Here is a 26,884-nt window from a genome sequence, read left to right as displayed (position 1 = left end):
TATAACTGGTCCCCTCCCAGTGCCCCTGCCCCCCTCCCCCTCCCGTCGAATCAACCCCTCCCCCCAGAGCCAACCACCCCGCTGCCTGGCCGGAATCAGAATCCCTAGTACCACCAGTTAAGTTTACTTCTGGTGCGCATGGCAAGGCAAGCACCCCTCCCTCCTGCCCAAAACCTGCTCTCTGGACCGGGTCCCTTTTTCCTCCAACGTTCTGCTCCGTCGGATCCTCCAGCCCCGCTGTTTCGCCAAGCGGATGAGGCTTCCCACACTCCAGAAGTGCCTGCCCTCTCACACATGGGGAATCTTCTGGCACTGCAGCTATTTCCTCTGTCAGCCTTTGTAGCTGTTCTGCAGTCTTTCCTGCTCCCACAGCCCGATTGGCTGGAGCCTCTGCTGCCAGGCCGGTTTGTTGCAAACACTCCTGATCCTCCTGTGCCTTCTTCATCGAGAACCCCTCCTTTTCACCTGCTGTTTGTCCAGCTGCAGCACTCTCTGTCACCAGGTTTTCCTCTGCTAAAACCTCACCATTCTCAGTCTTTGGCAGTGCTGCAGCCTGCCTGGCCGTGACCTCCAGCCCCTCAGTGCTGTGTGGGTGGGGCCTCCCCAGCTGCAATGGAGTCAGTGTTTGTTTGCTGCTCTCAACTCCTGCTGCAGGCAATGGGCACAAAACCTGTGGCTGCAACTGCCTCTGCTGACCTCTTGCTTCTTGCTCAGGTAAATTTTCCATTTCTGCTTCTACCATCACTGGTGTAGAAAAGAGTCTCTCTCCTGAACTTCCAGCCCCTGTTTCTACAAGATGAAAAGTCTGGGTTTTAAAACTTTTTTCCTGTTCAGTTTTTCCAACCTCAGGTTCCCTTAACGAGCATGCCTCTCCAGTCCTGCTTGCTCCAGAAGCTGCCAGAGACTGACTAGCAAGGTACTGCATATACTGTAATGTCTTTTGGGTACTGGGCCCAGGAAGCTCCTCTGGCCCCTGGGTGTTCTGGGGTCCAAGGTCTGAGCTCCTACTCTCCTTCTCTGTTTGCTGTTGTGACTGTTTGAAGGTTGTCAGGGCCTTTCCCCCCAAGGCCATTCTTTCTCTGTTGATATAAACTTCTCTCAGAGGGTTCCCAGGGCCCTTTTTCAGTGCCCCCAGCAAATGTTCTTTCTTTTGAAGAAGCTTGAGTAAACGGGTTACCTCCTTTGTATAAGTCTTGCGGTGCTCCACTGGGGCTAGTTTGCACAGGGCTTTTGCCATTTTAACCCGTTTCCCCAACTCTACCACCTCTTTTTCTGTGCTTTTTATTTTTCTCACCATTTGAATCAGGCCACTGGTCGGGTCCTCTGGATCCTGACTATAGTCTGTGAAATCTTCCTCCTCTGAGGAGTCACTGTCCTCCTCCTCTGACACCGGTAGGGCCTCCCGGCAGATCTTCATTACCTCTGCTCTCTCCTCTCTCTCCTCCGATCTGCTGTTCTCTGGGGCCTCCCCCAGCTCTCTCCCCACCTCACCTGCTAGATGGCGTGCCACTGTGAGGGGGGTACCGGTCTGGGTTCCTCCCGTGGAAGCCTGCACTCTTCGATCCACAGGGCTCCTTTCCCTCCTCTCTGGAGCCCTGCCAGAGAGGGAACTACTTCTCCTGGCCTTCTGGTCCCTGGCCCCAGGAGACCCCCTGGCCTGGGGCTTTCCTGAGGACCGCTCCCCAGGGACCTTCCTCATTTCTGGGGAAGGAGCTAGGCCTCACTCCCTTCCCCCTGGAAGCCTGCAGAGCCTCTGGCAGCACTTCCTCCTCCTTCCAAGTCTCAACAGCAACTAACTTGGAATGCCCTCCCGGGGGAGGTGGTGGAGATGAAAACGGTAACGGAATTCAAACATGCGTGGGATATGCATAAAGGAATCCTGTGCAGAAGAAATGGATCCTCAGAAGCTTAGCCGAAATTGGGTGGCAGAGCAGGTGGGGGGAAGAGGGGTTGGTGGTTGGGAGGCGAGGATAGTGGAGGGCAGACTTATACAGTCTGTGCCAGAGCCGGTGATGGGAGGCAGGACTGGTGGTTGGGAGGCGGGAAGTACTGCTGCGCAGATTTGTACGGTCTGTGCCCTGAATAAGGCAGGTACAAATCAAAGTAAGGTTCACACATATGTTTGTCTTGTTGGGCAGACTGGATGGACCGTGCAGGTCTTTTTCTGCCGTCATCTACTATGTTATCATTTTTTGGATGTTGAAGAGTGAAGAACGAATAGACTCTTGTGCAACAAATTTTTTTTGTTCTAGCGGGGACATCAATAAAACTGAGGTGGACCACAAACATTTTTTCCTTGTGGAGGGGGGACCGGAGGCTGGGACAGTTTGCCCTCATTTGTATATTTTCTTGGGCATGTCAGTTTGCTGCCTTTAGAGTCGCGCTTGATGCCACTTAAATTTGTGTCCTGGAATGTGAATGGAGTAACTTCTCCCATTAAGAGGCAAAAACTGCTGCAAGTATTAAACCGCCACAAGGCGGATGTGGCCTTTCTACAAGAAACGCATCTGTCTACATTGGAGCATGGGAAATTTAAGAAATGGTGGGTTGGGGAAATGTTGGAAGCTCCAGCAAAAGAGCACAAGGCAGGAGTTGTGATACTTTTTAGGAAGACTCTGGACGTGCAAGTTCGGAGATGCTGGAGGGCGGCTTCCGGCAGGTATATTATCTACACCCCTAATGTGTACGACAAAACTTTTTTGAGTCATCGATCCACATACTTGCCCAGCAGCAGGGTGTCCCGGTTATCATGGGAGGAGATTTTAATTTGGTCCAAGATCCGGACATTGACAGTTCATCGGGCTCTAGACTTATAGGGAGGCGACTACCACAAGGGATACCTTTACTTTGCTTGGCCTTGGACCTGTTAGATGTGTGGAGGATACTTTACCTGGGAGAGCGAGATTACACACACTTGTCTAGAGCCCATGCTTCCCAATTGAGAATAGACTACTGGCTTTTATCAGAATCCATTTTTGGGAAGGTTCAGGAGGCGGGCATAGGGCCTTATGAGATTTCTGATTATGCGATGGTATGGTGTCCAGTATCGGGGCCGCAGATGGAACACTCATTCCGTTGGAGGTTCCCTGTTTCCCTTTATTGGGACACGACCTTCCGGGAGCACATAGTCAAACAATGGGAGGACTACCAGGCCACAAATGGGGTGCATCAAGAAGATACGGTGTTATACTGGGAAGCCGCAAAAGCAGTACTAAGGGGGTCAATAATAGCTTATATGAGCTTCAAGAAAAAGGCCATAGACAGGGAGATTCTCCGACTGGAACGTCAGGTGCGAGATGAACGGAAAAGGCTTGGAAGTAAACCTACTATATACAACAGCAGACCCAGCTGTTGGCAATGCAGAATGCACTTAATGAGTTGCTACATGAACGCACAGTTAAATCCATGTTTTACTATAAATATAAACTTTTCCTTCACGGTAACAAGCAGGGTAGACTACTAGCAAACTTGGTGCAACGGAGATTGGGCCTGCAGCAGATACGGCAGATAGACAGGGGGGGAGCAACCTGGTGCATACAAATAAGAAGATAGTTGAAGTATTTAAAACATACTATCAACTACTTTACACTAGACCAACAGATGAGGAATTAGATAGCAAGCTTTACCTAGAAGGTAAGCAACTGCCGACATTAGATGCCCATGCACGCGCTAATCTTAATGCCCCATTCACAACAGATGAAGTCCTTCTAGTTATTCAGCAAGGGAGTCTCTTCAAAGCCCTGGGTCCAGGTGGGTTCCTCTCGCAATTCTATTTTGGCTCCAAAGATAGTAGATGCGCTGTGAGATGTGTTCACCTGTTTTGTTGAGATGGGAGAGTTACCAGACTCTTTGTGTACAGCGACAGTGGTAGTTATCCCTAAGTCAGGGAAGAACCCAGAGCAGGTGTCTTCATATAGTCCTATCTCTCTTTTATATGTGGAAGCAAAATTGTTTGCAAAGCTCCTGGCTAACAGATTGGCTCGGATTTTGCCTTCTTTAGTAGATGAAAGCCAAATAGGTTTTGTGAGGGGGCGAACGGACTCTGGGAATCTTCGCAAGGTATTAACTTCGATGGAATGGATAGAACGCTCTGCAACGCCATCACTACTTGTAAGTTTTGACACTGAGAAGGCGTTCAATAGAGTTAGTTGGGATTTCTTATTTGCTACCTTGGAACCTATGGCTTTGCTGGGCTGTTCATGAATGCTGTCCAGGCCCTTTATAAATCTCCCACAGCGGCACTTTGGGTGAACGGGGTGCCCTCAGAGACATTTGAGATATGTAGGGGAACACGGCAAAGGTGCCCGTTGTCCCCACTGCTATTTGTCTTATCTCTGGACCCGCTTGTACGCGAAATTTTAAGTAACCCAGATATATGGGGAATACGAGTGAGGGCGCAGGAGTTTAAAATATCTGCATCATATTGTTGACCCCTCCAGGTCTTTGGCGGCGTTGATGGATAGCTTTGCTGAATATAGTGATTTTTCGGGCTTTCGATTAAATCTAGAGAAATCACTGGCTTTGCCCACCTCTCCTTTGGTAAAATGTGACTGGACTGGCACATTCCCTCTGAAGTGGACTTTAGGGTCTTTTCTTTATCTTGGTATTAAGCTACCAAATCGGACCTGTCTGTTGCATGGTCTCAATATTACAGCCCTTCTCGATTACACAAAATCATGTTTAGCAAAATGGTGCTGCCTCTTTCAGTGTCAGGCAGAGTTCACCTATTCCGTTTGATTCTCTTTCCTAAATGGCTCTATACCCTGCAATCATTGCCTCTTAGATTAATGCACCGAGATCTCGGACCGCTTCGCAAGATGTTGACGCGATTCTGTTGGCAGGGGAGGAAACCTAGGATGCCCTTTAAATATCTGCAGTATTCCTGGCGGCAAGGGGGATTAGGGCAACCAGATATACACAGATACAATGTAGCTTGTCTGCTTCATCACTTGGGGAACTGGATACTGGAGGAGAAGACCTATACACCTAGGACATATGAAAAGGCATCATATTACCCATGGATTTTTTTTTTCTTTGATACAATGCCCAGAAAGGTTAATTCCGAAAGACCTTCGGGGAAGCATTCTACTTCGGTCGTTGCGGGCGACCTGGAGGTATCTAGTGTTGCTCATGGGGGAGGGCTCCCCAAACTTCGGATTGCTTGCCATTGTTAGGTAATCTACAATTTGCACCTGGGAAGGAAAACGCTAGTTTCTGCAGATGGGCAACCAGAGGGATCTTATATGTGCATCATTTACTTGCGGGGGGGGGGGGGGGGGGGGGTGGGGGGTGTAGACTTAGATAGGAAGAGCTATTGAGCAGAGGAGTGGTAGAAATTCGAGACCAATTTGCATATCGGCAGATAAGTCATTACCTTGAGAGTTTGAACCTGACAAGCCCGAGATTCCTGGTGAGGGAGAGACTGGTGGGGTTCTTTGCACCATATCAGAATGGAGGGTTGACGGTCTCCTCTTTATATAAAGCTCTGGGTCCCCTCCTCTCAACACCTGACAGGTCAGAGTTCAAAGTCACTGGGGGAGAGATTTGGAAGTTCATTTAGACTCCCTGGATTTATTAGGCCTGGCCAGCCGAGGATCAGCGGTGTCTGTGAATGCAGATCTACGAGAATGCCATTTTAGAGTGATTCATAGGACTTACTTTACGCAGGAGAGATTCTTTAAAGCCGGAGGAGTGGCATCCCCCATTTGTCGGAAATGTTCTCGGGAGGTCAACTCCTTTTTCCATGCTTTCTGGTCGTGTGGAGTCATTAAATCCTTTTGGGCGCAAATAGTTCAATATCTGGAGACTATATGTGAGAGAGACCAATCACAATGACACCATTGGGCTTCCTGTTAGATAAATATGAAACTTTTGGGGTGCATAGTCGTCCATCAAAACTTTTGATACGGAAGGCAGGGCTGCTGGGTAAGAGAATTATACTGGGAGTATGGATCAGCGACAAGGCACCATCCTTCTGGCAATGAAGGAATAGATTTCATGCTCTGATGTTGATAGAGAAACAAAATGTTTTTGGCCACATGGGACAGTTACATCCAATCACTACCTCACAAAGCTCGAAGTCTTATTGTGAATTCACTTTAAACAAACGCTAGACCTGTGTTTTTGTTTTGTTTTGTTTTGGGGGGGGGGAGAGGGGCTATCACTAAGACACGGCTGACACCCTGTGAGGGATGCTGGAAGGACAACAGTATCTCATTTAGCGGAGTAGTTTGGGGGTGGCGGTAAGCAGTTGGAGGACAATGTTTTACTTGGTTAGGGTTATTGCTATTGGGTTTCAACTATTGTTCTAGAGCAGCAGGACATAATGCTCTTGCATATGGCCAGATGAGGGGGGTGCCCAGTTGTTGTTAGAGGGTGAGATCGATGATAAAGAAGAGGGCTTTAAGGTACTCTCTGGGTAGGATGCCTAGAACTTATAATTGAGATATAGTTCAGTATTGTTTACAGTAAATTGTTGTAAGTTTTTTCAATACAGGGGTGGGGTGGGGATAAAAATGGTTAAAGTGTTAATGACAGATGGCATTATTGATTGTATTGTATGCATTATTTTTATATTTGTCTAGTATGTTACTGCGATTTTTGGCTGAATGTGCCTTGGTTTGTCATCAATAAAAATTGTTACAACATAAAAGGGTATCAGGCGAGTTCCCACCCAGACAGTTCCCACCAGACAGTTCCCCACGAGATAATTCCCACCTAGAACAATTCTTCCCGGGACAATTCCCACTTAAGGGGGAAAATTCCCACCAAGGACTTACCCCCCCCCCCCCCCCCCACACACACACACACAGTCATTTCCCACCCTCCCTAGCCTTTTTTTTTTTTTACCAACCGATGCTTCTTTCTTGTATCGAGTCCCATAAGTCCTGGCGGTGCATTTCTTTTAACGGCATCTGGAACAAGGAGGTTAGAGCAGCATACAGATGTACACAAAGGACGTATAATAACTTTTCATAGGTAGAGTAGTAATTTGTTATAAATCGTAATTAGTTTGTCATTTTGAGGGGCTGAATTAGGTTGAAACCTAGTTTGGAGGGTGTGGGGGGTATAGGTAGAGTAATAATCTAATATAATAAAACGCACCGTGAACGTTCTGAAGACAACGTTCTGAAGTCACTCAAACACTCCCTGAAGGGTTCGTGGATTCATGTGGTGAAGCCAGCCAGCCGTCTCTGCCCCGCCCTCGCGTCAAACGTCATGACGTCGAGGGCGGAAAAAAAAAACGGATCGCACCCACGCACGGGGAGGAGTAGGGAAACACGCGGAGCGTGTTTCCCTACTCCTCCCCCTGCCGACCCACCCGCGGAAAGGAAAAACACCTCCAAAGCTCCGGAGTCCACAGTCCCGACATCCAACACCCCCCCCCCCCCCCCGCCCGCACAACGTCAAAAACTAGAAGCCCCACCCACATAATGGTAGATCCGCCCACCTCCGCCCCGACCCGAACCCCCCCCCCCCCCCCCCAAAGCTGCAGGTCAAAAGAAGAAGGTCCAACACCCCCCCCCCCCCCCGCAACAACCCCCTACTAAGCCACCCACCTTCGCGTTGCTTTGCCGGCGGGGGACCCGAAACCCCGCCAGCACAAGTCCTGTCTGCTGACTACGGCGTCATCTTCGGCGTTGCTAGCCTGTGCAGGCAGCCAGGGTTTCTGTGCATCTGACGTCCTGCACGTGCAGGACGTCAGATGCAAAGAACCCCGCCCTGCACAGGCTAGCAACGCCGAAGATCGCTGGAGGAGTCTGACTCACTCAGCACACACACAAGACTTATGCTGGCGGGATTTTGGGTCCCCCCGCCAGCAAAACTACGCAATGGTGGGTGCGATGGCCACGGTGAGTGGGATGGCGGCGACCGGGTGCATCGCTGTGGGTGGGATGGCGGCGGGAGGGGGGGCATCGCGCGGAGGACACGCTTCATTACTTCTTCTTCTAAAAAGCAGGATCCTCCCTCCCCCCCAAAAACTGAACCATACAACACACACACACACACACACACTCTCATCCTCATCTGGCACCGCCTCCTTACCCCCCCCCCCCCCCCACTTACTCACTCACTCTCATTTGGCCACACTTCCTCAACGCCCCCCCCCCAACACACACACACTCTCATCTGCCAACGCTTCCTGAAACCCCTGCCCCCCCCCCCCCACACTCATCTGGCTGTGTTTCCTGACCCCCCCCAAACACACACACTCACTCTCATTTGGCCACACTTCAACGCCCCCCCCCCCCCCCAACACACACACACTCAGTCTCTCTCTCTCTCTCTCATCTGGCAGCGCTTCCTGAAATCCCTGCCCCCCACATACACACTCACTCACTCATGTGGCAACCCCCCCCCCACACACACACACACACACATACTCTCGCTCATCTGGCAGCGCTTCCTGAAGCCCCCCACCACACACACACACTCTCATGTGGAAACACTTGATAAACCGCCCCCCCACACACTCACTCACTCATCTTGCAGCACTTACAGACACCCCCACACACCCCTCCTCTTCCAAGCTGAAACCCCCAACACACACCCCCCACACACACCCCTCCAACACACACACACACACTCTTTCTCACTCTCATCTGCCAGCGCTTCCTGAACCCTCCTCCCCCCACATACACTCTCTCTCTCTCATCTGCCAGCGCTTCCGGAAACCCCGTACACACACACACACAGACACTCACTCTCTCTCATCTGGTAGCGCTTCCTGAACCCCCCCCCCCCCCCACACACACACACACACTCTCACTCATCTCGCTGCGCTTCCTGAAACCCCATACACACACACTCACTCTCTCTCTCATCTGCCAGCGCTTCCTGAACCCACTGCCCTCCCCCCCACACACACACTCAGTCATCTGGCATCGCTTCCTGAACCCCCCCCCCCCCACACACACACACACACACACTCTCTCACTCGCATCTGGTAGTGCTTCCTGAACCCCCCGCACCCCTCTTCTTCCAACCTGAACCCCCCCAACACATCCCCCCTCCCCCTCCTCCAGCACACCAATTGCTTGGGTGCAGTGGCGGGAATCTCAGACACCACAGACAGAGGAGAGGGGGCCTGACACCAGAGAGACACAGGAAGGGAGGTATCTCTGTCACACACACACTCTCTCTCTCATATACAATGTCTTTCTGACTCTCACTCTCACACACTCTGTCTCACTCTGTATCACATTCACTCTCTATGTGCCACACAGTCACTCACACACTCGCTTGGTCTCATACACTCACTCTCACAGAGAATCTGTGTCTCACACACACTCTCTCTCTCGCACACACACTCTCTCACAAACACACTCACACCCAGACTCACTCTCTCTCTCACACACACACACTCACACTTTCACTCTGTCTCTCACACAGTCACTCTCACATACACTCTCCCAAACATACACACTCTGAGGAAAACCTTGCTAGCGCCCGTTTCATTTGTGTCAGAAACAGGCCTTTTTTACTAGTTTGTTATAAATCATAATCAGTGTGTCATTTTGAGGGACTGAATTAGGTTCAAACTTAGTTTGGGGGTGTGTGGGGGGCATTGCTACATGTCTGGAAGGGGAAAGGGATGTGTAAAAGATAGTGTTGTGGGGGAAGGGGAGGGGGTACTGCTCCCCCCTAAACGATCTGAAAGAGAAAAGGGAGGGAAATTACTTACCTTGTGTGTGTTGTATTTTTGGGGTTATGGGTGGGAATGATCCTCCCTTGTGTGGTGGGAATTGTCCTAGGTGGGAATTGGTGGGTGGGAACTGTCCAGCTGGGAACTGACATAGAACCCTTTAAAAGGCAGCACCCTAGAATACCAATATACTTCCTGCTGGAAAAAGAAAAAATAAGCCGAAGATCCCTACACAGAAACTAAACACTAGCAGAGTACCTCACTTCTGTCAATCCTGCAGAATACAGACAACAGGGGCATAGCCCGAGGATTCGGGGGGGGGGGGGGGGGGAGGAAGGGCCAGAGATAAATTAGGTGGTCAAACATTTCTTCTCAGTCCCCCCTCCCACTGTTGCCGGCCTCTCCCCCCCCCCCCCCCCCCCAGATCATACCTTTGTTGGCGGCGATGCTCAAGCCTAGTTAAATCCACTCTGGCTGCCTAAGCGCCGATTCAACTGCACTAACCCAGACATTGTCACTGAATATCACCAGAGACCGCCCCTGCACTGTCCAGTTAGTCCCGGGGTAGTCAGTGGGTGAAGCTTGGGTAGAGCATGTGAGAAGCCAAGATCTAACTGGTTAGCATCTTTATTCAGACCACTAACCAGTTAGGTAAGCGGCTAAAGTTAAGACAGCAAAAAGACTATCCTAACTTTAGCCGCAAAGCTAACCTGGCACGTCTGAATATTGCAGCATCTGACTTCCTGGAGCCCCTTCCCTCTCCCGCAATGACAAACCCCCTCTCTCCCATCCCCAGCTGCACAATGGGACAATCAAGGCTGCTGCTAGAAGTCATGGCAGCCATTTTGGATAATGAGCCACAATATGCAGGAACAAGTGTGCATCAGTTCTGCCCTTAGAATCCCCAGTGGACAACCATGGACCTTGAGGTATTCCTTGGGAGGCTAATGGGTGTGGGGGCACTGGCAGTCTCTGGGCCAGATTTGTTTATCTGTGAAGGGGAGGGAGGGGACATTGAGACTGGGGAAGGGGAAGGGGGGATCTTAGGGACAGAGGCACTGAAAGCACTTATGTGGGCCCTTACCGATATTCAGCCAGGGCCAGCATAAGCTCTGGAGGTTAGCTCATTTTGAATTAGCCTGAGATATTCAGTGCCAGTGCCCGGACATGCCCCGGCACTGAATATCCGGGACTAATTCTGCCCACGGAAGTCAGCATTTTAAAAAACTGCTGACTACTGCGGGCTGAATATTGGCCAGAAAGTTATCAAGGCTACACGCTTCAAGATGACATATTCCAGCTATTTTACTGAAAATAAAATGGATTCTATCTTTGTTGTCAGGAACATCTTCATCTAAGTTCTTTTACAGGGTTTCATATGTATTTATTGTTTCTTCTCTTGTTTTCCTTTCCTGTCCTCTTCTTTCTACATTTGCTTCTAATATTGATCATTCCCCTTAATCGTTTTTCTCTATTTCTCTTGTCTGTGCATCTCCACTCAAGAGTTAGATTTTACCCCTCATTCTCCCTTTCACCCTCTAGTCTTGTTTCCCTCTTTTCACGGTGAATAAAAAGACTAAAAGGAGCAGCTTGCAGGGGAAAAAACGTGCATCAGGCATGGATGCTGTTCAAAAACACCATCCTAGAGGTACAGGACAAATATATTCCGTGTATTAGAAAAAGAGGAAAAAAGATCAAATGTCAGCCGGCGTGGCTAAACAGTAAGGTAAAGGAAGCCATTAGAACCAAAAAACAATCCTTCAGAAAATGGAGAAGAGAACCAACTGAAAATAATAAGATAAAACATAAGGAATGCCAAGCCAAATGCAAAGCAGAGATAAGGAAGGCAAAAAAGGACTTTGGAAAAAAGTTAGCATTAGAAGCGAAAATACATGGTAAAAATTTTTTTTAATACATTAAAAGCAGGAAGCCAGCTAAAGAATCAGTTGGGTCGCTGAACGAAAGTGGTGTTAAAGGGGCGATCAGGGAAGACAAAGCCACAGCGGAGAAATTAAATGAATTCTTTGCTTTGGTCTTCACAGAGGAGGATTTGGGAGGGACACCGGTGCCAGAAAGGGTATTTCAAGCTGGCGAGTCAGAGAAACTAAACGAATTCTCTGTAAACTTGGAGGATGTAATGGGTCAGTTCTGCAAACTGAAGAGTAGTAAATCATCAGGACCAGATGGTATTCATCCCAGAGTATTAATAGAACTGAAAAATGAACTTGTAGAGCTACTGTTAGTAATATGCAATCTATCCCTAAAATCAGGTGTTGTACCGGAAGACTGGAGGGTAGCCAATGTTACGCTGACTTTTTTAAAAGGTTCCAGAGGAGATACGGGAAATTATAGACCGGTGAGTCTGACGTTGGTACCGGGCAAAATGGTAGAGGCTATTATCTTATATAATAATTCTCACCTCCAACGTTCTATTCGTCTTGCTGGCTAAGACCGTGGCTCCTTGGTCTGCTAGGCTCCGTAGCTCAGGCTGACGTCAGAGCCGGAGGAGGAGGGGTGAAAGGGGCAGGGCACAGCTTCGGAGGCGGAGCTTCAACGACAAACAGAACCGTTGAGGCGCCTGAAACTGGAAGGGAGGGAAGGAGGAAGGGAGGGACGACGAACCTGGAACTGGGAGGGAGGGATGAGAGAAAGTGCGACCGAGACAGAGGGACCGAGCGAGGGCGGTAAAGGGACAGCCATAGTGTGCAGTGAAGCCAAGTGCGGAGATGGCGGAGGCAGTCAGAAAAACAACACGGACCTGTAACGCTAAGGAGGGAGGGGATGCACGCTCACTTTAATGTCTGTTCCCTGCCTTACAAAACCGTTCTTCAAACAACCCCGAGGCACTGCCCGCCCCTGTGGAAAACGTGTGGGTGTCAGAAACTGCATGGAAGGGGGGACCTGCACCACGCACGGAATGAGTAGGGGACAGCCCCTCGGAGAGAACGGGGGAGGCCCTACACTTCGGATGAAAAGGGGGCGGTGGCCGGCCTGCACCTCGGACAGAAACTGAAACTGGGAGGGAGGGAGGGGAGACAACCTTGGAATGGGGAGGGAGGGAGGGTGGCCCCTGGCAAACACTCTCATTCTCACACACAGTCTCTCTCTCACAGACACACTCGCACCCAGTCTCGCTCTCTCTCTCTGTCACACACACATTCACTCTCTGTCTCTCAAACAGTCACTCTCACACACACTCTCTCAAACATACACACTCTGAGGAAAACCTTGCTAGTGCCCGTTTCATTCGTGTCAGAAACGGGCCTTTTTTACTAGTTAAGAATAAAATTACAGAGCACATACAAAAACATGGGCTGATGAGACAAAGTCAGCACGGATTTAGTGAAGGGAAGTCTTGCCTCACCAATCTACTGTATTATTTTGATGGGGTGAACAAACATGTGAACAATGGGGAGCTGTTTGATATTGTGTATCTGGATTTTCAGAAGGCGTTTGACAAAGTGCCTCATGAAAGTCTCCAGAGGAAACTGGAGAGTCATGGGATCGGAGGTAGGGAATTACTATGGATTAAGAGCTGGTTGAAGGATAGGAAGCAGACAGTAGGACTGAATGGTCAGTATTCTCAATGAAGAAGGGTAGTTATGGGGTCCCCCAGGGGTCTGTTCTGGGACCGCTTTTTTAAACATATTTATAAATGACCTAGAAATGGGAGTACATCAGTACATAAGTAATGCCACACTGGGAAAAGACCAAAGGTCCATCGAGCCCAGCATCCTGTCCACGACAGCAGCCAATCCAGGCCAAGGGCACCTGGCGAGCTTCCCAAACGTACAAACATTCTATACGTTATTCCTGGAATTGTGGATTTTTCTGAAGTCCATTTAGTAGTGGTTTATGGACTTGTCCTTTAGGAAACCGTCTAACCCCTTCTTAAACTCTGCTAAGCTAACCGCCTTCACCATGTTCTCCAGCAACGAATTCCAGAGTTTAATTACGCATTGGGTGAAGAAAGATTTTCTCTGATTTGTTTTAAATTTACTACACTGTAGTTTCATCGCATGCCCCCTAGTCCTAGTATTTTTGAAAAGCGTGAACAGACGCTTCACATCCACCTGTTCCACTCCACTCAATATTTTATATACCTCTATCATGTCTGCCCTCAGCCGTCTCTTCTCCAAGCTGAAAAGCCCTAGCCTCCTTAGTCTTTCTTCATAGGGAAGTCGTCCCATCCCCGCTGTCATTTTAGTCACCCTTCGCTGCACCTTTTCCGATTCTACTATATCTTTCTTGAGATTCGGCGACCAGAATTGAACACAGTACTCAAGGTGCGGTCGCACCATGGAGCGATACAACGGCATTATAACATCCTCACACCTGTTTTCCATACCTTTCCTAATAATACCCAACATTCTATTTGCTTTCCTAGCCGCAGCAGCACACTGAGCAAAAGGTTTCAGTGTATTATCGACGATGACACCCAGATCCCTTTCTTGGTCCGTAACTCCTAACGTGGAACCTTGCATGATGTAGCTATAATTCGGGTTCTGTTTTCCCACGTGCATCACCTTGCACTTGCTCACATTAAACGTCATCTGCCATTTAGCCGCCCGTTTTGTAAGGTCTTCTGTAATTTTTCACAATGCTGTCGGGAGTTAACGACTTTGAATAACTTTGTGTCATCAGCAAATTTAATTACCTCACTAGTTACTACCATCTCTAAATCATTTATAAATATATTAAAAAGTAGCGGTCCTAGCACAGACCCCTGAGGAACCCCACTAACTACCCTTCTCCATTGTGAATACTGCCCATTTAACCCCACTCTCTGTTTCCTATCCTTCAACCAGTTTTTAATCCACAATAGGACATTTCCTCCTATCCCATGACCCTCCAATTTCCTCTGTAGCCTTTCATGAGGTACCTTGTCAAACGCCTTTTGAAAATCCAGATACACAATATCAACCGGTTCACCTTTGTCCACATGTTTATTTACTCCTTCAAAGAATTGAAGTAAATTGGTCAGGCAAGATTTCCCCACACAAAAGCCGTGCTGACTTGGTCTCAGTAATCCATGTCCTTGGATGTGCTCTGTAATTTTGTTTTTGATAATAGCCTCTACCATTTTCCCCGGCACCAACGTCAGACTCACCGGTCTATAATTTCCTGGATCTCCCCTGGAACCTTTTTAAAAAATCGGCGTTACATTGGCCACCCTCCAATCTTCCGGTACCACGCTCGATTTTAAGGATAAATTACATATCACTAACAGTAGCTCCATAAGCTCATTTTTCAGTTCTATCAGTACACTAGGATGAATACCATCCGGTCCAGGAGATTTGCTACTCTTCAGTTTGCTGAATTGCCCCATTACGTCCTCCAGGTTTACCGTGAAGTCAGTAAGTTTCTCTGACTCGTCCGCTTGAAATACCATTTCCGACATGGGTATCCCACCCAAATCTTCCTCGGTGAAGACTGAAGCAAAGAATTCATTCAATCTCTCTGCTACGTCTTTATCTTCCTTGATCGCCCCTTTTACCCCTCGGTCATCCAGCAGCCCAGCTGATTCTTTTGCCGGCTTCCTGCTTTTAATATACTGAAAAAAAATTTTGCTATGTTTTTTTGCCTCTAATGCTATCTTTTTTTCGTAATCCCTCTTGGCCTTCTTTATCTGCGCCTTGCATTTGCTTTGACACTCCTTATTCTGCTTCTTGTTATTTTCAGACGGTTCCTTCTTCCATTTTCTGAAGGCGTTTCTTTTAGCCCTAATAGCTTCCTTCAGCTCACTTTTCAACCAGGCCGGCTGTCTTTTGGAGTTCGGTCTTTCTTTTCTAATTTGTGGAATATGTTTGGCCTGGGCCTCCAGGATGGTATTTTTGAACAGCGCCCATGCCTGTTTTATAGTTTTTACCCTCTCAGTTGCCCCCCTAAGTTTTTTTTTAACCGTTCTTTTCATTTTATCATAGTCTCCTTTTTTAAAGTTAAACGCTAAAATATTTGACTTCCTGTGTATAGATACTTTAAGGTTGATATCAAAACTGATCATATTATGATCACTGTTATCAAGTGGTCCCAGTACCATAACTAGTGAGGTAATTAAATTCGCAGATGACACAAAGTTATTCAGGGTTGTCAAGTCGCAGGAGGAGTGTAAAAGATTACAGGAGGACCTCGCGAGACTGGGGAATTGGGCGTGCAAGTGGCAGATGAAGTTCAATGTAGACAAGTGCAAAGTGATGCATGTGGGTAAGAGGAACCCGAATTACAGCTATGTCATGCAAGGTTCTGCGTTAGGAGTCACAGACCTAGAAAGGGATCTGGGAGTCATCGTTGATAAGACGTTGAAAACTTCTGCTCAGTGTGCTGCGGTGGCTAAGAAAGTGCACAGAATGTTGAGTATTATTAGGAAAGGGATGGAAAACAAACACGAGGATGTTATAATGCCGTTGTATCGTTCCATGGTGCGACCGCACCTTGAATATTGTGTCCAATTCTGGTCGCCGCATCTCGAAAAAGATATAAAAGAATTGGAGAAGGTGCAGATAAGGGCGACGAAAATGATAAAAGGGATGGAATGACTTCCCTATGAGGAAAGGCTAAGATGGGTAGGGCTCTTCAGCTTGGAGAAAAGGCGGCTGAGGGGTGATATGATAGAAGTCTACAAGATAATGAGCAGAGTAGAGCGGACAGATGTGAAGCGTTTGTTTACACTTTCCAAAAAATAATAGAACCAGGGGACACAAGATGAAGCTAGAATATGGTAGATTTAAAACAAATAGGAGAAAGTTTGTCTTTACTCAGCGTGTAGTTGGACTCTGGAACTTGTTACCGGAGAATGTAGTGACAGCAGCTGGCCTTACGGAATTTAAGGGGGGTTTGGACAGATTCCTGACGGAAAAGTCCATTGAACATTATTACATATATTTGGGGGGGGGGGGGAGGGGGTTTTGCCGGGTTCTTGAAGCCTAGATTGGCCGCTGTCGGAGACAGGATGCTGGGCTTGATGGACCCTTGGTCATAAGTACATAAGAAATGCCACACTGGGAAAAGACCAAGGGTCCATCGAGCCCAGCATCCTGTCCACGACAGTGGCCAATCCAGGCCCAGGGCACCTGGCAAGCTTCCCAAACGTAGAAACGTACAAACGCTCGGAGGAGGGAAAGGTGAGTAGTGGAGTGCCTCAGGAATCGGTGCTGGGACTGATTCTGTTCAATATATTTGTGAGTGACATTGCCCAAGGGTTAGAAGGTAAAGTTTGCCTTTTTGTGGATGATACAAAGATTTGTAACAGAGTGGACACCCAGGAGGGAGTGGAAAACATGAAAAAGGAGCTGCTGAAGTTAGAAGAATGGTCTAAGGTTTGTCAATTAAAATTCAATGCGAAGAAATGCAAAGTGATGCACTTAGGAAGTAAAAATCCACGGGAGACGTATGTGTTAGGTGGTGAAAGTCTGATAGGTACCGAAGGGGAGAGGGAACTTGGGGTGATAGTATCTGAGGATCTGAAGGCGAAGAAACAGTGTGACAAGGCGGTGGCCGTAAGTAGAAGGTTGCTAGGCTGTATAGGGAGGGAAGTGACCAGCTAAAGAAAAGAGGTTTTAATGCCCCTGTATAAGTCGTTGGTGAGGCCCCATCTGGAGTATTGTGTTCAGTTCTGGAGGCCGTATCTTGCTAAGGATGTAAAAAGAATTGAAGCGGTGCAAAGAAAAGCTACGAGAATGGTATGGGATTTGCGTTACATAACGTATGAGGAGAGACTTGCTGACCTGAACATGTATAACCTGGAGGAAAGGAGAAACAGGGGTGATATGATACAGACGTTCAAATATTTGAAAGGTATTAATCCGCAAATGAACCTTTTCCGGAGATGGGAAAGCGGTAGAACGAGAGGGCATGAAATGAGATTGAAGGGGGGCAGACTCAAGAAGAATGTCAGGAAGTATTTTTTCACAGAGAGAGTGGTGGATGCTTGGAATGCCCTCCCGCGGGAGGTGGTGGAGATGAAAACGGTAACGGAATTCAAACATGCGTGGGATAAACATAAAGGAATCCTGTTCCGAGGGAATGGATCTTCAGAAACTTAGCTGAGATTGGGTGGCATAGCTGGTGGTGGGAGGCGGGGCTGGTGCTTGGGAGGCGAGGATAGTGCTGGGAAGACTTATACGGTCTGTGCCAGAGCCGATTGTGGGAAATGGGGCTGGTGGTTGGGAGGCAGGGATAATGCTGGGCAGACTTATACGGTCTGTGCCCTGAAAATGACAGATACAAATCAAGGTAAGGTATACACAAAAAGTAGCACATATGAGTTTATCTTGTTGGGCAGACTGGATGGACCATGCAGGTCTTTTTCTTCCTTCATCTACTATGTTACTATGTTACATGTTATTCCTGGAATTGTGGATTTTTCCCAAGTCCATTTAGTAGTGGTTTATGGACTTGTCCTTTAGGAAACCGTCTAACCCCTTCTTAAACTCTGCTAAGTTAACCGCCTTCACCACGTTCTCCGGCAACGAATTCCAGAGTTTAATTATGCGTTGGGTGAAGAAAACTTTTCTCCGATTTGTTTTAAATTTACTACACTGTAGTTTCATCGCATGCCCCCTAGTCCTAGTATTTTTGAAAAGCGTGAACAGACGCTTCACATCCACCTGTTCCACTCCACTCAATATTTTATATACCTCTATCATGTCTCCCCTCAGCCGTCTCTTCTCCAAGCTGAAAGGCCCTAGCCTCCTTAGTCTTTCTTCATAGGGAAGTCGTCCCATCCCTGCTATCATTTTAGTCACCCTTCGCTGCACCTTTTCCAATTCTACTATATCTTTCTTGAGATGCGGCGACCAGAATTGAACACAATACTCAAGGTGCGGTCGCACCATGGAGCGATACAACGGTATTATAACATCCTCACACCTGTTTTCCATACCTTTCCTAATAATACCCAACATTCTATTTGCTTTCCTAGCCGCAGCAGCACACTGAGCAGAAGGTTTCAGTGTATTATCGACGACGACACCCAGATCCCTTTCTTGGTCCGTAACTCCTAACGTGGAACCTTGCATGACGTAGCTGTATTTCGAGTTCTTTTTTCCCACATGCATCACCTTGCACTTGCTCACATTAAACGTCATCTGCCATATAGCCTCCCAGTCTCGTAAGGTCCTTCTGTAAATTTTCACAATCCTGTCGCGAGTTAATGACTTTGAATAACTTTGTGTCATCAGCAAATTTAATTACCTCACTAGTTACTACCATCTCTAAATCATTTATAAATACATTAAAAAGCAGCGGTCCTAGCACAGACCCCTGAGGAACCCCACTAACTACCCTTCTCCATTGTGAATACTGCCCATTTAACCCCACTCTCTGTTTCCTATCCTTCAACCAGTTTTTAATCCACAATAGGACATTTCCTCCTATCCCATGACCCTCCAATTTCCTCTGTAGCCTTTCATGAGGTACCTTGTCAAACGCCTTTTGAAAATCCAGATACACAGTATCAACCGGTTCACCTTTGTCCACATGTTTATTTACTCCTTCAAAGAATTGAAGTAAATTGGTCAGGCAAGATTTCCCCACACAAAAGCCGTGCTGACTTGGTCTCAGTAATCCATGTCCTTGGATGTGCTCTGTAATTTTGTTTTTGATAATAGCCTCTACCATTTTCCCCGGCACCGACGTCAGACTCACCGGTCTATAATTTCCCGGATCTCCCCTGGAACCTTTTTTAAAAATCGGTGTTACATTGGCCACCCTCCAATCTTCCAGTACCACGCTCGATTTTAAGGATTAATTACATATCATTAACAGTAGCTCCGTAAGCTCATTTTTCAGTTCTATCAGTACTCTAGGATGAATACCATCCGGTCCAGATTTGCTACTCTTCAGTTTGTTGAACTGCCCCATTACGTCCTCCAGGTTTACCGTGAAGTCAGTAAGTTTCTCTGACTCGTCCTCTTGAAATACCATTTCCGACACTGGTATCCCACCCAAGTCTTTTCCCAGTATGGTGGTGCTCATGCTTATGTACCCATGAGCTTTCCATCTTCCACTCTTGCCTCTCCCCAGTCCTCATTTATCTCCTTCCCAGTCTCATTCCCTCACCAACCTCACTTCATTACCTGACATTCAGTGCCTCCTGGCATCCAGCCCTCTTTTTATTTCTCTTACCCATGGGCATAGTTTGGGGCAGTGAGGGGCGGCATTGCCCTCCCAATCAAGCTGCCTCTACCACAGGGGTAAGGAAGAAAAACCGACCCCCTCCCTGCAAAACTGGAAACTCTCACAGTCCCCCCCCCCCCCCCCCCATGTGGGTCTGGCACCTCTTCATCATCCCCATCCCACTGGTATGCAACCTGTCGGTGGGTTAACAGCACAGGCAGCTGAATACAGGCAGCCTCTGGGCCAGCCCTGCCAAGGCCTTTCCTAGGCTGCGTCCTGCCCACAGGAAGTTACATCTAAAAGACAGGACACAACCTAGGAAAGGCCCTAGTGGAGCCAGCCCAGAGGCAGCCATATTCAACTGCCTGTACCAATGACCCATCTAGCATTTGCATACTGGGTGGGTGGTGATGAAGAGTTGCCAGACCCATGCACAGTGGGGGGTGATGAAGAAGTGCCTGACTCATGCAGGGCTGGGGTGGGGGAAGCTAGAAGGGTTGAGATGCTGAACACTGAGGGAGGGAAGCAGAGGGAACATAAAGGAAGAGACCTGGAGCAAGCAAGGGAGGGTGAGGGGGGCGATCTTGGACCTAGGAAGAGAGGAGCAGAGGAAAGAGCGAGGAAAGACCTGGTGCAAAGGGGAGGAGGTTAAGCATAGAGAGAGAGAGAGAGAAAGCCTGTACTGGAGTGAGAAAGGCTGGACCAGTGGAAACAGGGAGAGAGAGATGCCAGATCACGGGGGTCAGGGGTAGGAGGTGAAAGAGGGAGGAGAGTGGAGAACAGATGCTGGACCACAGGGGGGAAGGGAAGCAGAGAGCCAGAGACCTGGAACAAATAGGAGGGGAAGAGATCTTGGACCTGGGGAGGGGGGAGCAAAGGGAAGAGAGAGAGGAGAGACATGGAGCAAAGGGGAGGGGATTAAGCAGAGAGAAAGAGAGAGAGAGAAGGAACTGGATTGGAGGAGAGATGCTGGACCAGTGAAGATAGGGAGATAGAGATGCCAGACCATTGGTGTGAAAGTTGGATGTGAAGAAGGAAGGGAAGAGAGAGGGGAGAAGCTGGACATGGGGAGGAACAGGGACACTGAGAACAGATGTTGAGCATGGAGGGAGTATAGGGACAATGGTAAACACAAGGGGAGGGACAGAGGGGAGATGATGAATATGAGGGGAGGATGGGGACACAGAGGGGGGTGATGATGAATATGAGGGGAGGATAGGATTACTAGAGGGCAAATGCTAAACATGGGGGAGTATAGAGACAGGGACACAGAGGGAACACACTGACAGGATAGATAAGGGATGCAGAGGAAAGATGGATGGTGAACATTGAGAGAGAAGAAATGACAGAAGGACAGGAGACTCTGGAAAAAGAGTTAAAAATAGAGAAAAACAGAAAAGAAACATTGGGAGTAAGCATTGTCCAGACAACAAAGGTAGAAAAAAGTATATATATTGTTTTGTTTGTTTTTTAGAATTTATTAATTGTAAGCTTTGGGGAATGTATATCTTTGATATCTTGCATGTCAGTTTCTATTTCTGTTACTTTGACAGGTTTTCTATGTAGGTCTGGAATGTGTTTGTTTTTTTGCAGGGTTTTGTTTTTTTACAATTTTAATCATATACAGGCCAATATTCAGCATGAGTTAACCAGCTGGTTAACTCTCATCTCGGCAGATAACCAATCATTTTTCACCAATTATCGCTGCTGAAAATGCCCGGTTTGCACTGAAAAGTCAGCGATGTTAGGGGCATTCTGTGGGCGTGACCAGTTAAGTCCCAATATTTGGAACTTAACCGGCCAGACTTAGGGGCCAAATAAGGCCACATAAAAAGCAGGCCTATCTTTGCTAAGCCATGGCCGGTTATCTAAATATCAACTTAACTGGTCATGTGCTACCCAGCATTGAAAAACCCAGATATTCAGTACCGGTCACTGGAAACAATCCAGCATTGAATATCCAGGTTGAATGCTGGCAGTGGTCAGAAAGCATTGCCCATCGCCAGCTGAATATTGGGTGGCACCTTATTCAAGTTTTCAAAATCCTGAAAATTATCTTCAGATAACAAAAATTAAAATGTCTTTTGTGAAAATTATTTTCTGCACCTGACGGAGGCCATCCATTTAACTCAATGGCTTCATCAGAAGTTTATTGCACGTCAGCTTTTTAATTGTGTCTGCAGCTTGTTCAGCCAGTGGCGTCTCTAGACATAAATATTTGGGGTGGTAACGGGGGCAAGCTAGGTATGTGGGGGGGTCTAATCAATTAACAATTCCATACATAACCCCCTTCCCCCCTCACTTTTAAATTAGCAATCTTCTATATACAAAATAAACCTTCCCTTTTCTAGCCTATTTAAGCTACCTGGTAAAATCATTATTATGTAATTGACAGCATCATTCAACAAATTCTTCTATGTGAACATGAAGTTTGGATTCTCTTCAAGATTGTTCAGAATCTCAATATAAACCTTAAAGCTCCAGTTCTGTATCACAAACTCCATATTCCCCAACAATGAAGCTACCCCCTTACAACTAGCCACACAAAAAACTATTCAAATTATGACAATCAACTCAGGAACAGCACCCCCTCCTTCCACTGCCAGATACTTGTTTAAAGTACATGGGTTTTTGTTTGTGTGTTGACTCTACCATAGTGCTTATCAACCCAGTCCTTGGGGCACACTTAGCCAGTTGGGTTTTCGGATATGATGCATGAAATAAGTCTGTATACCAAAGAAGCATTATATGAAAATCTCTCTCATGCATCATCATTGTAGATATCCTGAAAACCCAACTAGCTAGGTGTACCCAGCACTGCTATACCAGAAGTGGAGACCCCACTATTACTAAGCATTTTTATTTTTCAAACAGGCACTCAAAACCTTTATAGGAAAGTTACCAACCCATAAGAAGACAGGCCCTAGAGCACCAGAATAACCTGTTACTGGGAAACTGGAACAAGATGAACTGTTACAGATTCCTATATAGACACCACATGTCAGCAGAATCCTTCACCTCAGTTGCAGATGCAGAACACGATTCTCATCTGATACAAAAATAGGGAACCACAAAAAACATGCAGACAAAAAACTGAAATGGAGACAAAAACTGAAAGCAGAGATACCAGACTGAATGTCATGCAACACCAGAGAAATAGAAAGCATGTCCTCCTGTATAGTGCAAAAGGAGGCCCTGGAAACAGAGTTAAGCGCACAGATAAGCAGAACAAGAGTTTGGAAACAAGATGATTAGATTAATAAAATCACCAGACAACAGAGGTAGGAAAAATGATTTTATTTTCATTTTGTTGTCTGGTGAATTTATTATTCTAATCATCTTGTTTCCAATCTTTTGTTCTCTTTCCTTTATCTGTGCTCGTAACTCTGTTTCCAGGGCCTCCTTTCCATTTGTTATTTCTTTTCTCACCTCCTTTCTTCTTCACCTCCTGCCTTATGCCCTATGTCTGTTCGGCACTGGTCTTTCACATTCATCTTTCTTGAATTTTTTTGCCTCCTTCTCAAATCTATGTAGTTTTCCCTCATGCCTTCCTTTCATGTGATTCATATTTCCCCTCTTCCCTTCATATGCAGCCTTTCATCGTCTTCCTTTCCTCAGGGAAGGTCCTGCAGTAGGCCTGTGGTGGGGATCCTGCTACTGGCTGCATAAGTAAGATACTGCGATGGGGGTGGTTGGGGGGGGGGTGGGGGAGAGGAAGAAAGACACCAGCAGCATTTGTGATTTTATTATTTTTTTTCTCTGTGTGGAAGCAAGACTTTTTACTGTTCCCACCAGAATGGTAAAACGTCATGCTGTCGGCACACCGTTGCACTGTGGTAAGATTTTTTGGGGAGCATTTGAACCCCCTTGCACCCCTGTAGTGACACCTATGTGTTCAGCACAACAGTGTTTATTCAGGGACCGCTTCTCTGAAAATCAGAATATACGGTCAACATAATGCTTTTCCTCAAAATAAAAAGTTTCACTTACTAATGTAAAATTAAATTTTAAAGTTGCATTTTCTTTCACTGCTCCGTGCAGCAACGGCTTTTCAAAATGGCACATGTTCTTAATAGGATGCTGACTGTTGTTAAAGCAGTCAGCCCAAAATTCACACAGGGGGAGGCGTTACTGTGTTATCCAGCTAGTGTGTTATGATGAGCACACCCTAACTGGAAATGCAGAGTTAATAATGTCTCCTAAATAGGAGGTGGTAAGTGCTTCCCCGTTAATTTTGCAGGTATCAGGTTCTAATAGAAACATTATAGTATGACCTGCAAATTATTTTTAAAAGCCCTAAAAAAGTGCTGCATTAAATCTGGGCTTAATGTGCAGTAAAGTCCCACATTAAAACATGTTAAATCCAGTTATTACCACACTTTACTAAAAGGGCCCCTTAATATGTCTTGACTATTTAGTAAGCAGTTGTTACTGCAATATACAGAAATAATAAAATGTTAAGGAAAGGATAATAATCAGGGACAGGCAATGCATTAAAACCAGCCTACTGAAAACATCTAATCTAATAAAATTTGTTAGGTTCTCAGACCTGAAACTTTGCAAAGAAATCTTAATTAAGGTTGTATTCACACTTCTACTGTTCACAAGATAACATTATTAACACATAGAAGACAGTACAAAGGACACGTGATGTATTAACTCACAATTCATTTGTCATTAAAATGCAGGTGTTCAACTGTACAGAAATGCAGACATTCTGTTCCCAAGGAAGAAGTTGGAAAACATTCTGTACTGGTGGCCCCATCTAGTGTCTGGTTTTGACAAAACAGTAACATATCAGTGTCCAACAAAACCCTAAAAATATCAGCAGTGCTATAGATAGCAAAGTCACAGAGAGGATAGGTAAGGACAAGAAGGATAGTAAGTAAAGTGGTTCTGTGTTTGAGAATGTTCTTTCTGCATAAGATAATATCTTTTGGCTTGTATATGATTACCTGTGGGAAACTAAAGCCTATTAAAGGGAAGCAGCATCCCATTATAAAATGTTAACTTCTTTTATTCTTTTCTTACCTGTTAATCATTACTTTACTACCGTCATCTCAGCATCACAAAATCTCCATGTCATCATGTGGGAATTAATAGTATGTTACCATCCAGGGGAGCAGCTGGCCAACTGTCAAAGAAGCTTTGCTTTTATTTTTATATTATTGTTTATTCAATGTTTAAGAATTGCATGTAGCATAGGAAGTAATATAACCTTCTATATTTATGTATGCAGATGAGAAGTAGAATCACTGCAGAATTTTAAAAACTGTTCTGGAATTTTTGAAACCCTGCTGAGGATACTTGGGGATCTGTCTATCTGGGAATCTGGACCGAATTCGAACTACTATCAGAAGACCTCATCTCTAAAACTCTCAAAAAATATGCCAAATCCAATTGCAAACTAGACACATGCCCAAATAGCCTCATGAAATCTTCTCCTCAACAATTCATAATAGACCTAACGAACCATGTAAATTACATGCTACAAAAAGGAAAAATCTTACTCACCCCAATTCCTAAAGATCCAAAGAAAAACACAAGCGAAATAACCAACTACAGGCCAGTAGCATCCATACCACTAATAACCAAGATAACCGAAGGAATGGTAACTAAACAACTCACAAACTATCTAAACAAACACTCAATACTGCATGATGCCCAATCAGGATTCCGGTCGAACCATAGCACAGAAATAGTATTAGTCACCCTTATGACTAAATTTAAACAAATAATAGCAACTGGCAACAATATACTCCTCCTACAATTTGACATGTCAAGCGCCTTCGACATGGTCGACCACGGAATCCTACTACACATACTTGAATACTTTGGCATTGGAGGAAATGTCCTGAACTGGTTCAAGGGGTTCCTAACCCTGCGTTCGTATCAAGTCACATCAAATTCAACCACATCCAAGGCATGGACACCTGAATGTGGAGTTCCACAAGGATCACCTCTCTCACCAAGTATCTTCAACCTAATGATGATCCCTTTAGCAAAACTCCTATCAAACCATAACCTCAACCCATATATATACACCGATGATGTGACAATATACATCCCTTTCAAACAAGACATCAAAGAAATCTTCAACGAAATCAATCAAAGTCTATACATCATGAACACATGGGCAGATGCATTTCGTCTGAAATTAAATGCAGAAAAAACTCAATGCCTGATACTCACCTCCCAATACAACACAAATGAATTCAACGCGATAAACACACCAAACCTAAACCTTCCAATCTCAGAAACGCTAAAAATCCTTGGAGTCACTATCGACCGCCACCTAACACTCGAAACCCACGCAAACAACACAACTAAGAAGATGTTCTACTGCATGTGGAAATTGAAAAGGATGAAACCATTCTTCCCAAGATTCGTCTTTCGCAACCTAGTGCAATCCCTTGTCCTCAGCCATCTGGATTACTGCAACTCACTATACGCAGGCTGCAAAGAGCAAATACTGAGGAAACTTCAAACAGCCCAGAACACAGCAGCCGGACTCATCTTCGGAAAACCAAAATATGAAAGGGCAACACCACTAGGAGAGAAACTACACTGGCTTCCACTTAAGGAACGCGTCACTTTTAAGGTATGCAGATTAGTCCACAAGATCATTCACGGTGAAGCCCCAGCCTACATGTCCGAGTTGATAGACCTACCACCCAGAAATGCTAAAAGATCATCCCGAACATACCTCAACCTCCACTTCCCAAATTGCAAGGGCGTGAAATACAAGACGCTACACGCGTCAACCTTTTCTCACATGAGCACGCAGCTTTGGAATACACTGCCGCACAACTTAAGAATGATTTATGAACAAGCTTCCTTCCGCAGATTATTGAAGACCCATCTGTTCGAAACAATTTACGGAAAGAGCCAAAACACATAGAGTCCACATTCACTGTTCATCAATGCATCATACATCCACTTCTGACCCTCATCCCCCGTAATTCCACATCACTCATACACTTACTTACAGAAATATGTACACCATATGTCTTTGTGTCTTAATACTGCCCTTTAAGCTTCCCATTGTCTCCTTCCAATGTTTCTATGTTGATGTCCCATTGTTAAATTCCTAACGATACTTCGATGGTCTCGCATAACTTG

At 46.4% G+C, this 26,884-nt stretch overlaps 1 long non-coding RNA gene across 2 annotated transcripts; it reads left to right on the top strand.

Annotated features, from left to right (window-relative positions):
* Window positions 1-665: 665 nt before the first annotated feature.
* LOC115478081 lies at window positions 666-25,163 on the top strand. 2 transcript variants are annotated; one of them, XR_003943431.1, is made up of 4 exons: window positions 666-714; window positions 835-916; window positions 24,451-24,625; window positions 25,002-25,163. It is a non-coding gene; the product is annotated as an uncharacterized LOC115478081 (long non-coding RNA). The 2 variants fall into 2 exon arrangements; XR_003943432.1 differs by lacking the exons at window positions 24,451-24,625; window positions 25,002-25,163 and adding exons at window positions 16,359-16,364; window positions 20,357-20,367.
* Window positions 25,164-26,884: the final 1,721 nt, after the last annotated feature.

This window comes from Microcaecilia unicolor, chromosome 9, assembly GCF_901765095.1.
Source record: "Microcaecilia unicolor chromosome 9, aMicUni1.1, whole genome shotgun sequence".
NCBI classification, from domain to species: Eukaryota; Metazoa; Chordata; class Amphibia; order Gymnophiona; family Siphonopidae; genus Microcaecilia; species Microcaecilia unicolor.
Note: the sequence above shows the minus strand (reverse complement) of the source record. Positions and strands in the feature narration are given on the sequence as shown.